Source organism: Phalacrocorax aristotelis, chromosome 5, assembly GCF_949628215.1.
Source record: "Phalacrocorax aristotelis chromosome 5, bGulAri2.1, whole genome shotgun sequence".
Taxonomy (NCBI): domain Eukaryota; kingdom Metazoa; phylum Chordata; class Aves; order Suliformes; family Phalacrocoracidae; genus Phalacrocorax; species Phalacrocorax aristotelis.
Genome location: NC_134280.1, coordinates 66,094,945 through 66,114,177, shown reverse-complemented (window position 1 = coordinate 66,114,177; position 19,233 = coordinate 66,094,945). Strand labels below are relative to the sequence as shown.

Here is a 19,233-nt window from a genome sequence, read left to right as displayed (position 1 = left end):
AACTCAAGTTGTTGATGCAACTAAGTTGTTAAAATGTGCTTTTTGAAGAAATGTTGATGTGTTAAAAACTTAAGTTTTGATATTTGAAGTATTTTGTCCTGTGAATCTAAAAACATTTTTGGAAACTCTTTGGGAGTGGGAATATTAAAATTTCGTTCTTGGTATTGCTGTTTGTATATTAGATCTTGTTTTTCTTGTTGGCTTTTCATGGCTTGCCGGTGATCCTGGTGCATATATCAATGTTAAGACATTTAACTGTAGTACAAATTGCAGAAGCAGTAGCAAGTAGCAACTGCCCAAATTCTCTTAAAAAACTGAAAATAATTAAAATACTGTATGTCAGCACTAGGACTGCACACTGTGGTATAAAGTATTATAAACCAAGAAAAATATGGGAGTTTTATAGCCTCATAAAATGAAATATCAAATGGCTTTTCAAGAGACAATTATGAAATATACGATTTATTGAAGTTTCTTTTGGATGTAAGAGAAAACAGCATTTGAGAATACTACAGAATATGGATCAGATATTTTCTGATACTCTTCAGGTATATTTTCAATAAGTTATTGAAACAGACAAGTGTTCTGCTGTCCTCTTGCTAATGCGTGACAGGAAATTGTCCCTAATTATCAATATAGTAATTGGTAGGCAATTATAAATCAATGAAGACCACAAGCTTTAGAGATAAGCTTGTAGTGGTAGAGAAAAAGACAAAATAATAACATTATGCTGTCCAAGAGACAGAATTTTATGATCTATAGAGCTGAAGGGGACTTAAAATCAAAAGAAAAATATATGGCGTACTCATGCTAAAAAGAGTAGTGTAGACAAATAAGAAGGTGGTGAATAATAAGAAGGGCAATTAATGTGAATTTGAGCAATCCGACTGGTTAATTGCACATGAAAGTCTTTTCAGTTTTCTTGGAAATGACAAAAACTGTTTCAACTTAAAAGGAGCGACTGGCAGCACGATCCGTGTTTCTCAGCAGTTTCAGAGCTGCATCCTCTGTAGAGCTAAACCGATAATGCGCCCTCCCCTCCCTCACTTGGAGTCATTGTATTGCAACTATAGTGCAGCAGTAAAAAATCAGGAGCGTTATTATAACGTTGGATTTACTTTTAATTAAATTTTCAGGAGTGTTAAGGTGCTGCCTGAAATTGACTTTCTAATATTTTGCACACAGACACGCACAAAAAAGAGATTGCAGAGATGTTTGACGGCACATGTTTGGTAATTGTTCTCCCCAGAGGTGTGAGGCTGACTCACGTTCAGGTGAATGTTTCGATTTCCATTTCTCCATCCCGCTGTAGCTGAATATGTGCGCTGTCCCTGAGTGCTGATGGGAAGACTAATTGCCTCCCGGAGCTGGGAAGGGCTGGGAAGAAGTACGGCGCTCCGAGGGGGATGTTGTTCTCTTCCCTTATGGATGCAGGAGCTGCTCTCTGTGCTGGGGAGTAGGTGCAGGTCTCTGCTATCCAATGAGGCAGTTGGGGATCCACTTTTTTTTTAGTAAGCTTTTGCAAGTATGTATTTTGGAACAGATCAGATATGATTAGATGGTAACCTGCGGAGACGCTATTTACCGGGGTAGAAGATAGTACTGTGGAGCTGTTCTGATGGACAGGTCTGCGGAGAGGGTCTAGGCCAAGTCTTTAGACGCCACTTCTTGCCTTCGCTGATGTTTGGCTCAGGATGTGCATGTCCCTTGACTCTAACTTAATCAGAGGCTACCTCAGTGATGTTCTTTAGCCCTGTCTCTTTGCTCCCTTGCACAGCATTCTGTTTGGGTGCACCGAATACCCTTCCACAGGAAATGCCTGCTTTTCAAAGGTTGTGTTAGTGTTCATTTCCATCTTGCTTAGTAACATGTCGGTAACAGCAGTGTAATGGTATGGGTTCCTTCCAGTGACATATTAGAATGTGAAATTACAGTTTGGGTAATCTATTTCTAAAATATTATGGGTACCTACTAAGTAATGACTAAAGTGCTTTACACGCACACGTACGCACAGGCACGTACATCAAAGCATTTCTTAGTGGTGTCGCAGTGAAACAGTTTGACACTTCAGTTTCAGTACGACACAGCCAGGAGACGCTTTGATCTATGTGCCGCACTGTTCCTTTGCAACAAACAGGACACGCTTTGATGTAATAAAAAAAAAAAAAAAAAGGCATTTCATTCAGAACTAAGTTTTCCATCCTGGCTTTTTCTTTTTAATTTATTTTTTATTACATGAAATATTTGGAAGATGCTGCTCCATCTATCGTATCGCGTCTCCTTCCCGAAAGTGCAGTCCCTGAAGCTCAAGCGTGGCCCTGTATATCCGCCCCAGGATGGCAACTTGCATCAGGGGACACAGAACCTTTACAGCTGTTACGCTAAGGTGAAAGCACAGCAGATACGAGATGGGAAGCTGACCTTTCTTTCCACCACGGTGTGGTCTACAGTACTGACGTAACCAGGGTTGGAGTCTTGAAAAATTCCTCTCTGGAAAATTACGCTTCACAAAGTAAACCTAATGTGTGTGGTCAAGGACACTTTTTCTTTGTCCTTTCCTGCATAACTATATGCCATAAAATAGCTGCTGTAGATAGCTCCAGGGCTGGCAGTGATTGGTAAGGGGATTTCTTTGTATACTGTCTACTATTTCTAATGGCCTTTAATGGAGGAGGCAATTTTTTTTCGGAAGATTTTTGAATTAAGAGTCACAGTTAACCTGAAAAATAAATACATAAATATTCATTTCTTCCCAGGAAGCCTAATTCTTACTTCATGTCTTTAGTATAATTCTAACTACTTAAAAAGACTAAAAGCAATACAAATGAAGGTAAAAATCTAAATTTTTATGAAAAAGGTTATAAAATATGAAAGCTATTAAAGCAGTCCAGAAGATTCTAGTCCCACCTCGGAAACGGAGAAATGTTCTATGAGTGCTAATGCCAAAAACTCTCTGTTGCAGAGGTCTTTCAAAAAGAAGAACTTTAACGAAGGATGGATGATCCCTGGCATGTGCAAGAAGGCACAGAGCTTATTTATGCGTTTGCCAGCAGAACATGTGTGGGTGGTTTGGCTTTGAAAGGGTAGGAATACTTTTCTGGAATAGTCTGAGCAACCAGAAAACACCCAACCCCTAGGACAAAGCCTCAAAGCATGTCCAACAAAAAAGAGGCTGTTGTGTTTCTTGGTATATCGAATACTTCCTTGTGCTAAGATTGGCAGCCTTTAAAACTTTTCTTTATAGTGTCCCCTGAACTTTTTATTGTATACTGGGAAAAAAAGGTAAAAAAAAAAAAGGGGGAAAAAAAACAGGAAGGTATAAAAATGGATAAAAGAACAATAAAAAGCAGGCAAGAGCTTATTGTAAAATATATCTCCCTTAAAACACTGTTAGAAGCACTGTTTTAATGTCTTTCAAACTGCTTTCTTCATCCAGTGTCCCCCACTGGACCATTAAAGAGACCAAACCAGCCCCAGTAGCTTACTTGCCTCATGCCAGCCAAACAACACTGCCCTGAAGATGATCTCTTCTAATTCATCTTTAGCTTGCTGAGCAAATGACCTCACACCGGTCCTGTGGAGCCCTTCCTCATAGCTGATGCGGTCTGTTACAGTTATTATTGCTGCTAGTGCAAAAGTGCGTCAGCTGACCGCGTGGTGTCTCTGGAGGCCAGTGTCCACAGGGCAACAAGTAGAGGGAAAAGTGAAGGAAGCATGAAACAGGCCTTTAAAATACCTGTGGTGGCCAGGGAGAAGACAGCTGCCTGGAGAAAATCAATCAGAGGGAGACAGCCCACTCTGCAGGCAACTGTAGCAGACAAAAAAGGAGGAATTTCTCAGGCTGGGGCTGTATTAACGGGGGCAGGAGCACAGCCAGGAGACTGAGGGCGGTGATGATCCATCCCTTTTTACTCAGTATTCATGAGGCCACATCTGGAATCCTGTGTCCTGTTTTGCCACCCTACCCCCTCACCCCCGAAAGAAAACCAAGAAAAACATGAAAAACCTGCAGCTTGATCAGCAGAAAGCCATGAGGATGATCAGCGCTGGAGCACTTACCCTTTGCAGGGAGGCTGAGGAATGGGGCTTGTTCAGCTTGGAGAAGACACAGCTTCATGCATGCCTTTACAGCAGCTCCCCAGCACCTATGGGATGTTACCGAGACAATGAAGCCAGGCTTTTTACAGGGGTGCAGAGAGGGGAGATGAAAGACAACTGACAAATTGGAACAAGAGAGGTTCCAACTTCCTTCCCATGGGGAAAAAGTCCAGGGAGGCTGTTCAATTTCTGTCCTTGGAGGTTTCCAAGACCTGCCTGGATGCAGCTCTGAGCAGCCTGGTCTGCTCTCATGGTGGGCCCAGCTGGGTGCAGCAGCTTGGACCAGAGGCCTCCTGATGTCCAAGCCAGCCTGAATTAGTTTGAGATTCTGATGCATAACTTAGATTTACAAACCCCTTCAGCACAGTTGTCACTGATTCCTTTTCATGTAGATGCATATATTGCCAAGTGAAATAAAACTTGTCTTACCCTACTTTAATGGGAGAGATTATGGCTGTCTGCCTCTGAGGTAGTGAGCTGAACTTGTTATAGTCAGTGGAGACAAACAGGTATTTCTAATGCATGATGCAACTTCTCCTGAGGAGGCATCTGAGGTAGATGTTAGATGAATCGTAGCCTAAAAGCACCCAACTCTCCGGATAACTGTCTGTAATACACAGACATTCTAGACATCTGAAGCTAGGTGAGGTGGATCTCCCTCTATAATATTTTTGCTTGAAGGGGTTTCGATGTCTTTTGTGGGAATCAAGACTGTTGTGGAAAAAGGGGATACAATTAGGCCCCTACAGCTTGTTTCAGTTGTACAAGATGAGCAACAGGTGATTGTCACCTGTTGGACACGCAAACCTGTAGAAATTATTCTAAAAATGAGGAAAAGATTTTCTTCTGCTGTAAACGAAGGACAGCAGGGTAATGTCGTTTTGCTCTTGGTTTGTTTGGGTTTGGTGTTTTGTTGGTTGGTGGTTTGTTTTTTTTTTTCCCCCCAAAGGCAAACCATTTGGTATCTGACTGCTAGCCAAAGGCACTGTAATAAAATAGCTAATTCTCAGTTTAATGTTCACCTTCCTGTAGGAAGGAAATGTCATTAAAAGGTAGGTAGTAGTGTACTATGTATGCAGGTGCATCATTGTAAGGTGAAAAACAAAGTAACTGAAGAAGAAGAACGAACTGTGAAATTGGTTAATTAGACTCCTATGAGCTCCTTCTGAAATTCTCTTGCAACACAGGAAAGACAGTAGCGCTGTCCCAGGTGCGGGTGTGATTCTGCCCTTACTCTGAACGCGTTCCCCTCGGGCACTGCATCCCTCACCTGTTGGTTGCTCTGCCCAACCAACATTTTGTTTGGCACAGGTAAGGCTGCCAGTCTCTGTGAACTGACAGCTGGTAACTCAGCCCTTTTATTTCCAATTCTGTAGGTTAAAACCTGAGGTGTGCTAATGAAATATGCAGAGCCTTTGCTAAAGTAAAGAACTTCACAAAAATACATTTAAATACGTTTGCTAAGTAACACTGGTTCTTCCCTAGCTCCCCTTTAGAGAGGCAGAGCTGGCTGAAGTGGAAGAGGACTGTAAATATTCTCTTATTGTTCCAGTTCCTTCTTGTCTGCTAGTGGCTTTCCCCTTTCCCCTTACTTGGTACGTGTTTATCAGTCCAGCAGGATGAGTCTGCAGAAACTTCTCGTTAAAATACAGGTGTACATTATTGGTTTAAACCAAATGAAGACAACATCGTAATGGTAGTAACTTTTCACCAGTGGTTGAAGTGACCATATTGGGTCAGATTATAATTTAGGTGCACATTCGGACACATTTCTGAAACAGCTGTATGCAGGCTGTGGTGTGGTTTGAACTAAAATTATTTTGATGACTGGAAATCCGTGAGGCAGAGACCAAAATTTCAGTTACTGAAAAAGGAAGTAGTTTTACCAAGAAAATGTCCCTAGGAGCATAATAAATGACCTCCTCTTAAGAAAAAAAAAAAAGTAGGTATTTTGACTTCAGGTTAAAGAAAATGAGATTTGCATCTGAAAGACTGGCGAATTTTGGGGTGTTATGTGACTGAAAGATAAGTAATGAAGGCATCCCTTTTACTGTATTTTGATAAATTGGAAGGTAGTTTGTAGGATTCCTCAGTTGGCGTAGGTTAAGAACCAAATGAAGTACACATCTTGCAATTTGCCTTTTCTCTGCTCTATTTCATAATCAATATATCTGTGAAAACCTTGTTTTGGAAAGCCAGATATTTTATATTTTGGTGCTCCCAGGTCCCTTGACAATGGCATGCTGCATGCTTTACTAGTGTTTAGTGTTCATCTGTTTTAGACCAACCATTGGCCTAAGTCACTGTCAGGCAGTAAGCATCATTTTGTTTACTGACTCTCCAGTAATTTAGGTCTTAGACTGCAACAAATTAGGTGCTTTCACGTGGCTCTGAGAATAATTTCCGCTGCCTGTTGCCATTTGTCAGCTTAGATCACATTTCCTGTGGAAAAGCTTCCCCTACAAGCCTTTTCTTGCTCATATCCTCTGGTGTTCATGGCTACACCACCACTGCTGTTGTCCTTATTTATGATATGAGTTACAGTCATTGTATATCTGGGGCAGCTCACCTCATCCAGCCTTTGATCTGCATTTAGTGTGCATGATGGAGACCGTAGTCTTCCTCCTAAATGGATAAGTACATATAGGGCAGGTTTTTTTCAAAGGAGCTCACTCTTTTGGATTCTTGATGTTCTGGTGTCCTGTGAGCCATAGATCAAACTCATTTCACTGGTAATGAAGGTCTGAAAAGAGTCTCAGCATACACATATGTATGTAAAAAAACTCTTTGTAAAGTGATAACATTTTGTTCACTCATACTATCTGAAGTATGTACTGAAGAGCTACTAAAGGTTTCTGTAGCATCAAACAATTTTGCTTCCAAATAAACAGGAATGCAGAAAAATTTTTCAAGGTCGAACACAGGGGCAATAGTAGCACCAGCGTTAAACCTCAGGTAGCTGTTGCTTCTAATCTTTGATTTACTCATCTAGCTAGCGTGATTGAGTCTTTGGAACCACCCAGAAACCCCAAGTGCTAATACTTAGACCATGTCACTGTTTGAGAATCAACAAGGTTCAAAATGATCCTTCTAGCGTAATAAAATCTAGTTTTATGTTCCAGCTTTTGCAGGTATGTTTTTGCAGAACAGTTGAATGGGTCAGTGCATTGTAAGAGGGTAAATTACATTGTGGTATTCAAATAATAAAATCAACCAGTATGAGAAATTCCTAACTTTGGCGGTGCTATTGAAAAGCAATTACATTCACCTTACGTATAATAAAACTTAGTTCGTTCAATGAAATGGGGGGCACAAAACCAATCTGGATAAACATGGGGTTTTTAAATGGGTTGGAAGTCTTGTTCGTACAATAAGCAGTGCTGACTGTATCTTCATCCTGAATAATCAAACCCCTTTCAGATAATCAAACAAACAAAGGGGTTTTTTACTTTTTACTTTTCTACAAACTATAGTAATATTACGTAATGCTTAGGAAGTATTTTGAGATCACAGGATGAAAGAAGGTATAGAAGTGCAATGTATTTATTATTATTATTATTGTTATTAGCATTTGATGAGTCCCCTGGCTTTTCTTTCAGCGTTTTCTACTTATTTCAGTTGCGCATTTTTAATTGCTTAGTGAAATGATGTAGTCATATCTCAGTGTTGGTTTAATTGGAATTATTGATGTCTGAAGCAGCACCCAGGCTGGGAAAAGTGGGGTCTGATCAAAGTCTGCAACTAATGGTTTGGTGAAGTTAAAAATTCAGACTGTAATTTAAAAATGAAAGAGAGAGAGTGTGCTTTCAAAGCACGCATTTTATGCTAAGGAAACAGTCACTTCTTATTTATTTGGAAATACTCATTACAATACTTAAAAAGAAGGATAACAGTAATGACTGAAGTTTTTAATCCTGAATATTTGTTGATTTTTTTTCACCTGGAAGATTTTACTGGATGCAACACTATGCTTTCCTATCTGCTAGTGTACTTTATTCTCTTTAGTTATATTTAGAACTGCATGTAAAATGGGAAGTTAATTTTAAGATGGGTTTCAATATTTTTTAAAATTTTTTTTTTTTAAATGGGAAACCAAGAATTTTGATTTTTCCATGGGGGAATTTTTTTAGCTTGATAGAAAGTGCATATAAATGTTTGCAATTTTTAAAAGTGTTATAACATATAGAACAAATAAGTTTAACATTAGAATGAATTCTGATTCGAGTTGATGAAAAAAACAGAAGATATTAAGCAGTCAGTATTATCTTTTGAAAGTCTGTATCTCAGCTCATTGACTACTGAGGATGCACAGGACAGTCGTTGAGCGTCTCTAGTCAGGTGGGATGAATCCTCGCCTTCCTTCTGAATGCGTCTGTGAGATGTTTGCACTCTTGTGTTTGTTCAGCAAAATTTTTGCAACATGTTGACTCATTATTTAGCACAATGAAATACGGTGCTGCCCAAGTTCATTGGGAAAGCACACTTTCTTCACGTTTCTCAAAGTTACTGGATTGTGCGTGAGAAATCACAACAGCAAACTGCTTTTTATGACACATGGTGCACATGGTGTGATGGAGTTTGGAACATGGGTAAATTTAACTGCACTGGGGGGCAGGGAACAGATGGAAGGTGGTGGGATTGGAGAAAGTTCAAGCAGAGCAAAATAGAGCATGATTTTTACTTGTGTTAGGAACAAAAAGAGATAGGCTAAGCAATGCAAGAGTCTTGATTTCTCTTCTTAAACAACCCTGCAGGTCTTTTGGTATTTGATATCTTTTGTGTAGGGTCTTTTTGTGTACCCTTCTTGTTCCAAGGTGGATGGGGATCTTCCATTGAATGGGAGCAGTTGCAATCGGGTGCGCTGTGTAGAAGACCCACCACAAATTTCATCCTTCTTATGAAACTGCGTTTATACAGTCTCCCAAAGTACGCATTTTTATCATTTACACTGTATTGATCAGCACTTCCTGAACCATTTTCTTCCTTAATTAAGGATGCAGAGAGCTTTACATTATTCCACTTACGATTGCAAGAGCTCATTTTACACTGCTTGTTTGGGGATTTGCTTCCTTGGGAGAGTTTATTACTGTATGAATGAAAATGCTTTTCTGAAGCTGCTAATCATTTCGAGATTTAAAAAAACTAATTGAGACTATTTCCCATTATTATTAAACTCTCAGGGGTGCTATAGGGCGTGCACACTATTTCTATAATCTAAACCTGCAATTTGGCTTTGTTTCATGTACCCTTTGGCACAGTGGTATGCATGAGAATTTTAAGGAGAACGGCCAACACTCCCCCACCCCAGCCACCGTGAAGAAAATGTGCTTTTCATCATTTTCTCAACAGCTGCTGCCTCCTGTTAGCAGTGAAATTGTTTTGACAAGTGTTATTTTGTCTGAACCATTCGATTATGGAAGGGCTCAAACTAATCAAAAGAACTTCCTAACATTGCGGACTATTGGGCTGCAATATAATCTTCCCAACGAAGTGGAGGAGGACTCATCATGTGAGTAATTTTAAAATTGGTTGAGGCAAATCACCGAAGAATGTATGGTAGGGAGCTTTTATTCTCTGCCACAGGATGTGCTAGATAAGATAATAGGCTATTTCTATGACTTTTTGATATTGAACTTTAGCATTTCAAGTGCTAGACAGAGTGAAATATTGGTTATGCATTGTACCTAAAGACTGTGCATGAAGTAGTCTGCTAGCATTGGATAATAATGCTAAGGCTCATCAATGAAGCTTTTATGCATAGAGCCAGTGTCATTTGAATGATTCTTTTTGTGCAATGCACTGCATTGCAGACAATTGGTACGTTGGGTAGCAAATGCTGCTTGTCAGCGTCCTGTTTTATAAGAAGTTCCATTCACCTTTTGTAGCTCCGATGAACCAATTTGTAGCCTGCATCCCATTTACTTTAGCAGTTTTCTTAGGAGTGAGCCTTCCTTCTGAGGCAGAATCACAGAATGACAGAATGGTTGAGGTTGGAAGGGACCTCTGGGCATCATCTTGTCCAACCCCGCCACTCAAGGAAGGCCATCTAGCGCCAGGTGCCCAGGACCGTGGCCAGACAGCTTTTGAGTATCTCCAAGGATGGAGGCTCCACGACTTCTCTAGGCAACCTGTGTCAGGGCTCAGTCGCTCTTATGGCAAAAAAAGTGTGTTCGGATGTTCAGAGGGAACCTTCTGTGTTTCAGTTTGTGCTCGTTGCCTTTGCTCCTGTCACTGGGAACCACCGAAAGAGTCTGGCTCCGTCCTCTTTGCACCCTCCCTTCCGTTATTTATATGTATTGGTAAGATCCACCCGGAGCCTTCCCTTCTCCAGGCTAAACAGTCCCAGCTGTTTCAGCCTTTCCTCATACGTGACATGCCCCGGACCCCTGGTCATCCTTGTGGCCCTTCGCTGAACTCTCTTCATTATGCCCATGTCTCTCGTACTGGGGAAGCCAGAATTGGACCCAGCGCTCCAGGTGTGGCCTCACCAGCGCCTACAGAGGGAGTAGAGCGGAAGGATCACCTCCCTTGACCTGCTGGCAATACTTTGTCTCGTGCAGCCAAAGATACCATTTGCCTTCTTTGCAGCAGGGTCACCTTGCTGGTTCGTGTTCAGCTTGGTGTCTACCAGGACCCCCAGCTGCTTTTCTGCCAAGCTGCTTTCCAGATGGTTGGCCCCCATCAACTATTGTGTTTTAACGTATATCCCCATTAGGTAATTCTTCTCAAATTTTGTGATCTTGGCAAAGAATGCGCAACTCTTCAGTTGCAGCATGCCAAAATCAACTGTCAAAAATATTTTTTTTTAATTCTGGTTGATGTATTAATCATTTATCAGGTATTTAATGTATTTTGCCACACAGATTTTTCTGAAACATAATTCTGCCATCTGTAATGTTTTTAGTATGATCTTACCAGTCATTGTAAATTAAATTAATCTGAATTTTCAGCAGTTATGCTTTGAACTGGCTTAAAGCAGCTTTGTGCACAAAAATACTGTGCTGTTAAGGATGGATCTTAATTTTTTTAAATCTACATAATTCTACATAAATCTAGCTGTGTAAAAGTATGCCTCTGTGCGCTGAGGGCTTCATTGATTACAGTCTATTGACACGATAGACCTCTCCTGTTGATCTTGTTCTCTCGCTTTATTCTAGTATGCGTATGTAATATTCTGAATAACTGCGCGTGTATAATGTATGCAGATACAACTCCAGTATCACGATTTGAATTAGTAATCAGGGATGAAGATACTGAACATTCTTCAAAAATAAAACCCATGTTCATGAGTCACGAGGGGAATGAAGGTTGGCCTTGCCTCTCTCTGGTTATTTGAGAACATCTTTATAGGGAGTAGAGAAGTGGTGACCTAAATGACAGGACAGTGGACTGGAATTTCAAAATTGAGGAGCTGCTTGCACATTGGTTTGGGCAACTTTGGGCAATTCACTATATCTGTGTGCTTTAAATTACCTGTAAATTGCACATGATATCTCTCTATTCTACTGTAGAAAAAGCTATCAACAAATTAAATAAATACCACTGTACTAGTGGTCTGCAGTTGAGTTTCTGTACAGAAATGCTACCAGATTGAGTCACGTAGGTAAACTTAGCATGGCAATCACACACTATTTCTTCCTAAGTAGGTAGAAAAAGAATAAATTCAGGGGCCTGAATAAGCACTCTGGTATGTTTAGGAAGAGCATGATGTCATGAGAGTATGAGAGCAGCGGGGTACTGGCAGCAGGTACACGGTGCTAGCAGGCAATGAGCTAAACTTCTGTCCTGAAGTTGTGAGGCATCAGTCCAGTAATGGCTGGAATTTGCAAGCAGGCTTTTTTGAACTCTGAGTTCCCCACATCTCCCTCCAAGCCAGCTACATCAAGCGTGATGGTACAGAATCACAGAATGGTGGGGGTTGGAAGGGACCTCTGGAGATCATCCCGTCCCACCCCTGCTGGAGCAGGCACACCCAGAGCAGGGGGCACAGGACCGCGTCCAGGCGGGGTGTGAATGTCCCCAGGGAAGGGACCCCACAGCCTCCCTGGGCAGCCTGTGCCCCTGCTCTGGCACCCGCACAGGGAAGGGGTTTGTCCTCATGTTCAGGTGGAACTTCCCGTGTTCCAGCTTGTGCCCGTGGCCCCTTGGCCTGGCGTTGGGCACTACTGAAAAGAGTCCAGTCCCACCCTCCTGACACCCGCCCTTCAGATATTTCTTAGCATTGATGGGATCCCCCCTCAGTCTTCTCTTCTCCAGGCTGAACAAACCCAGGTCTCTCAGCCTTTCCTCACAAGGGAGATGCTCCAGCCCCCTGACCATCTTGGCAGCTCTCTGCTGGACTTGCTCAAGCAGTTCCCTGTCCTTCTTGAACTGGGGGGCCCAAACCTGGACACAGCACTCCAGATGTGGTCTCACTAGGGCAGAGTAGAGGGGGAGGATAACCTCCCTCGACCTGCTGGCCACAGTCCTCCTAATGCACCTCAGGATACCGTTTGCCTTCTTGACCACAAGGGCACAGCGCTGGCTCATGGTCAGCTTGCTGTCCAGTATCCTTACAAGATGTGGGAAGAGCCCTAATACAGTAAACATTGGACTAATAGCCATGCTGTTTTCAGGATGATGTAATTTGAAAGGCGTGTTGACCGTAGGCCTCAAATTTGACAGAGTTTTTCAGACTGAAACTTAAGCTACTAACTGTGAAGTCAGTCTGTTTCTGACTTGTAGAGTGATAATTAAAATCCTGTTTGCAATCAGATGCAGTACTAAATATGAAATAGTTCTTCACCCTGCCTAGTATATTCCTGCCATGTTTTCCACTGAGCAGTTCAGCTGCAATTCTTATTTCCTAAGTCACCCAGCAATCTTTAAATATGAGCATAAAAACCTCTTGTTTCTGCACAAGTGTTGTGAACTGACGTTTATTTGGACTATCCAGGACCTTTAGGTTGCATACTCCAAGTGTGCTGCATACTTAGCATACCAATAGACAAATATGAGTGTGTGAGAGACATGCACTAAACTGAAAAATGCATCATCCTGGAGTGCGTATTACAAGTGAATTTCAGTAAATTAGATAATATATATGAAAAGAATTTAATCTTAAAAATTGCCAGTACAACTAGTCTGTGTTATTATTCTGATACCAATTTAATTGCATTTATGATTGTTAAACTCAACATTCTAATTTTGCATGAGTTTCAGATTATTAAAAATCTCGATAGCACCAACCCAGAATGACATGATAAAATGTATAACAGCTGTTCTTTAATTATAATGAGTGGTGGGCACACCTTTCATCCCTGAAAGCCATTTAGTACCATTAAACTGTTGCGTGGGTTTGATTATTCATGAATTTGAGTTGTATTCACTATCTCAACAAATTTAAAGTGTTATGGTTTACCACGGTGCCCTCAAAATAGAAAAAATGGACCGAAGCCTGTACCATTTATTCAGGCAAAACTGTTCCTGCCTGAGAAGGAACTGCCAAGGCCAATATAAATATAATGCAATTAAAATCAGTCTGTGAAAACAGCTGTGACCGCTGAGGAGAGAGAAATATGTTATTTGGTGCAGATTGTTTGCCCAAAATCTCCTAATGAGTTAAAATGAAAGTAATTAAAAAAAGAGGCGAAATGTCAAGGAAAAATTTCCTGAGCAACTATTCCAAAGCCTGCTACTGGCTTCAGTTAGAGAGCGGGAATCTGTATCACCTGAGACACTTAAATCTATGAGACAAGAAGTTGATGATTACAAATGTCAAGAGATAGGGCTCAGACAGATGTCTTCCCCGTCCTGTCTGATTTTTTGTCTCTCTGTAGTCTTAAGGATGAACTGGCCCCATGAGATTAAGCAACAGCCGTGAGTCATTATTCAGATGTAACTAAATTATAGTTATCTGTGTTCTTCTAAGTTACCATTTGTTTAATAGCTAAATTGTCGTACCGTTGCTGTATCGTTGGTTTTCCAGGCACGCTGGGCTGTTAACCTGTGACAAGGTTGGTGCCTTGGAGCCTCTAATACTTTGCACTGAGAATATCCAGCAGGCTTTCAGGGTGGCCGGTGTATTTCTGCTTTGTATTGCATATGTTTGAAAGTAAATGCAGGTGGTTCTTGATAACTGTAATGAACTGTCGAAGCTAACATAGAGATTTAATAGTATAGCCAGTATAAGAGTTAATAATAAAGGATAAAATTCAGCCTTTATATAAGTTTATGTAAAACAGTAGAATTATGATTTGCTTACATCAACTGAATTTGGCATAAAGGTAGGCAGGTGGGAGAGGTTTTTTAGAGAGAGAGCGCGTTTTTCATCCCTGCTCATCCAGACTAGTTGTCTTTGCTTTCAGGGTTTATTTGAAGTAGTCGAATGACTCCTTTGCAGCGGGGAAGCTGTTTGCGTAGTGCTGTCAGTGACATCCCTTTCTTGCTAGCTCTGTCTCGTGGAGGTGAGGCTCGTGCGAGAGTAGGAGATGAGAGGAGGATGTATTTTACATAGAACTTCTGCCGCGCTCGGCTGGGTGAATTTTTCTGGTGTTTTTATTTTGAAGGAAAAAAACTCTAAGGTAGAAAACAAAGCTGTAAGGCTCTGGAGTTAACAATCAGGGTAGGATTTTAATTCCGCAAGGTTGAGACCTGTGTGATGCTTTCTTGTTAGTACATGGTTTTCCTCCTGATCAACAGAGAGCTAAAGATAAGGATCTTATATTTTTTTTGCATTAAAAAGAGCACAGTAAGAGTTTGATGAACAGACACTTTTATAATAAAACTCTTCTGTCTCATTGAAACTGTAGATTGCTAGCTATTACATGACACTGAACAGTTTTCCTTTCAGTATTATCGCACAGTGACTTAAATGTGATGAGGCGTTAGAAAAGATTGAATTATTTTAATTTTACTTTTTCACTGGGTTCTGAAGCCATTGTGTTTTATTTTGAGGTAAATTATCCTATTTATCTTGTCTGCATAAATACTTTTATGAATAATGCAAGAAGCTGGGATGGTAAAAGTAAAAATTACAGACCTGTCCTTAAAGAACAGGATTAACATCCTGCAAGAGCTTATTCAAAACCAACTGGTGCCTTTATTCTACAATACAAAAATGTTCCAATTTTGAGCTTTTGCAAAGCCATTATAGTGGAGTGTTGCCAGATCCATTAACAATTCTGTACTAATGGTGGTTAAATAACTGAGTGGGGTAAAAGCAGACAATGGAACGGTCTATACAGGATCTTCTTTTACATGGCGGCGGTAAGAAGGCTTGAATGAAAAAAAATGCAAAAATAGTTCCACAGGGATAAGAGCAGTGATGTCTTATGTTGAATTACAGCTAGAAATGAAAAATATTTTGCTTAATGCAAAGGTAGTGTAGATATCGAGCCGAACACTGCAGAAGCAAATAAAGCTTACAGGATATGTTCAGTTCCCAAGGAAATACTAAATTTGGCATTTCTCACAAGCACTGTGTTTTAGACTATCTGGCTATTAATGCAGATGTACAGAAAGCCCATACAAATTTGTGAGTCGGCGAATGTGTTTACAGTGACTGTTGCGAGCATGGCTTAGCCATGTGGGGTGACGAGGTGAAGATGTGTGGGTGAAGGCTCAGGCTCCTCCATCCACGGCGAGATGCTGCAAGAAGGCAGAGGCAGGAGCCCCGAGAGCCGCGCGCTCGCTCTCCTGCCAGGAGCATTGAGGGCAGGCAAGACCTAAAGCGTGGGAACCCAGCCAAAGAATGTCCACCCATTATTTCCTGTGTCATTACAGAATTTCTGAACAGCTTGTTCTGTGCTCCTTTGATTATAATTTTTGTACCACTTTCACTCCCAGGTCAGAGGTATGCGCTTCCATTTCAGCTTAACATAACTTTAGGAAGAAAGTGTATATAGCGTATTCTGGTAAGTGTCTGCACACAAATAGCGCGTAAAACGCTCAAATTCTGTAGCAAAACCCAAAACCGGATGTTGACAGAAAAATATTCATCCTGAGGCAAGTATGCGAATATAGTGCTAGGGTGTAAAGGTGGAAGAGCAAAGATGAAGAAAGGTGAGTTGGTTCTAATTCCCTGAACTGGCCATTGCGTATAGCAACATCTTCCTATGCAGAAAAGGTCCTCAAAAAGGTGTTCTCGAATGCCATCATATGTCCAGTTGGAAACAGACCTATTAGGTGAACTATGTGATGTCATGGTATATGACACACCGTTTTATGAAACTGTTGTTTGCGGTTCCATCTTGGTATTACGAGCATCTTATCATTTTGACTTTCTAAAACAAATCCCTAATATTCTCTTATACCTGCAGAGATATGTTTATACATCTGCTACAAAAAATGTACAAGACCACAGGAGAAGCTTCCAGAGCTAATCATAATATTTTCTCCCCTTTTGTTCTTTATGTACATCGTTTTAAGCATGGGAAGAAGAAACTGCAGTGTATTAGATGAATGGAGAAGCTGCTAATGGCTTTCCCTGCTTATACCGCCCTTCATGGGTATTGTATTTCATGGTGCTGCTAATGACGAGTTGCCAAAGGAATACTAACTTGCTGCAGGAGCAGGGGAAGGGTTGCTTTCCCATTCCCCTCCCCGCACCATCAGCTCAGCCCGCCTCCAGCGCACACGCACAGGCGCGCAGGCAGAAGGCTGGGTGAGGAGCAAGGAGTGCCGAGTTTACCCTGAAGAGGAGAGGGGCAAGGCACCTCCCTTAAGCTGGAAATGGCTCTGGGGGAGGAGAGGTAGTGGTAGGGAGCAGAGCTTGAAGGGTTTTTTACTAGATGCTTCTGCATCAGTGGTGACCTTTGTGGCAGGTTTTCCCAAAGCAGCCCGCACGGCACCTCCTTTCCCCTTGCCCTCAGTCCCTGGCATAGGTAGGGCAGTGCCGGTGTAACTCCACTGGTTTAAGGAGATCAAGGAAGTAAAGGAGGAGCCCACACAGCTGAAAGCCAGTCCTGTTCTCCCATGTCTGCTGGTTTAAGAAATTGGTTTATGTCTCCCTAAACATCAGTGGACAAAAGCTATAGACATGCATGGTACTGCCACAATGAAGCAATCTAGTCTTGTAATTGTTCTGTGTATTATTTTACCTCCCCGACACAATCTAGAGAGGCTCATACACTGATGCTCTTCTTCCATTAAGTAAACTGCTGGTTCGTTTTGGCATCCTGGCAGGCAGGCGTTCTGAAAAGTTATCTGCCCGTCAGTTAGAATCCTACAGCATGAGCTTAACTCAAATACACTTTCAAAAGGGCTCAAGTTTAGAAATGAACTTTAGGAAAACGCTATTGATTTTGTAAATTAAAAATGTAAAATTGGATGGATAGAGGTCTGGTACAGGACTGACCTGAGGAAGCAATCTTTAAACAGGAACATTCTGTGATTCAACCCTGGGAAAGAGAAGAAAGCAAGAAGAAGGATTCATTTGCAGTTGACCTGCAATAGCAAAGTCATTCACTTTCCAAATAGGATTAAACTTGTTCCATCAGCCATGACATGTGAAAAGATCATGGTTATAAATTCCATTTGCTGTAATGAATTGAAAGTGTCTGAGTTTGCAAGCAGCACTCATTGTTGATGGACAGCTAGATTTGTGCAGTGTTTTAACACTAAAATTAGCTTCTCCAAAATAAAAAGTACAGAGGAGGTGGCAGCAGTGGCAGATTTTAAAGCATAAAAAGTTGACTTTATTGTTAGATGGAAGCTGAATAAAGCTAGAAATAAATAGTGGTTATAACCCTGTTATGTAGATAACTTCATTCTTGAGCGAGGGTGAACACGAAACTGGAAAAAAGGCATTTGTTTAGGTTTCTCAGGCATGTTTCAACAAGAATAAATATTGTTACTTAAATGAAGGAAAATCGAACTTTTCTATGGTATTGCTTGTAAGATGTAAGAAAATGGAGTTGTATCGAAGGATACTTCATCAAATCAATTTCAGTGCACATCAACATGACTCCACTGCAGTCCGTGAAACCATAGTGGCGTATGTACTTTGCAAACTGACGGAAAAGCTGCAGTCTGTGGTTACCTAATAACCTTAACTCAGTCTTGCATCGGGATCGCAAGACATTTGTACTTTGCTTGCAGAACTAAATGCAGTTTCAGAACATATTTTCCCCAGATTTTTGCAGTTGGTGTACACAATTTTATGCTATTTTAAATGTGCGGGTTGCCAAGAAGAAAAATCTCAATGGGTAAAAATGGCTAATATCTGTGGATAAATTGAGATTCATTTTAACTGATAAGGTACCCAGCTGAAAACTGTCCAAGACTTAAAAAAAGCCTGAGCTAAACAGAGGAATGAAAATATAATAGCTTCTTAAATTACCGCAAGGTTAACATATAATTAATTTGCTAATTTTAATTACAACCCTACAAAATGTGCTGAAAAATGCTCAAAGGGGAGAAGCAGCCAGGTGCCAGCTGTGATTAACCAAGGTTACTAGCAATAATGAGGTCTCTATTAACCACGTTACAGAAGTTTTAAAAACTCCTTTATAAAACCAGCACATTTATTGAAACTCAGCAGGGTTTTCGTCTTGCTGTACCTTTCCGTTGCTACAGATCTGCTGTCATTTGCCCCGCTCTTTTCCAGCTAAATGTTTTATTGCAGCTGAAACACCGACTGCTTTTTCTGTTTGTCACACGCTGTTATACAGGCACTAGGTATTTATTTAGTTCGTATAAGCAGAAGAGATTAACTGTTGTTTGCCGAGCGCTCTGAGCACCTTAAGTGCCAGATAGCTGCAAATATCGCAGCTGAACACTAGAAACACAAATCCTGAAGGAAACGCTTTTTCTTTCCAAGGTGTCCTGGGACAGGCAGTTTGTGAAGCAGGAATGTTGCTGAAACTGCCTTTTCAGTGGAGAAGCTGCTCTGCAATGCTTTATATGCACAGGCAAATGTAACTTCTGAGTTAAAGAAAAACACCCGAACGAGGAACAAAAAAACTTGCATGTTTCCTTTGCATTCTAAACAAATCATGGTGTAAACGAATGTCTTGTATCTATCAAATTCCATGATGTCTTACTGTTCTTTTTTTATTGTTGTTATGTGAGTCATGTTTCAAGTGTCTGTTGTTTGGAACTGTAATAAACCTTGATCCATCTATTAAAGGAAGACTTTAAAAAAAAAAAAAATTA

General features: G+C 40.9%; 1 protein-coding gene across 2 annotated transcripts in view; it reads left to right on the top strand.

Annotated features, from left to right (window-relative positions):
- The window catches only part of NELL1 (neural EGFL like 1), a 305,370-nt gene that overhangs the window by 265,898 nt on the left and 20,239 nt on the right, over nucleotides 1–19,233 (top strand). The gene's annotated exons all lie outside the window — the stretch shown is intronic.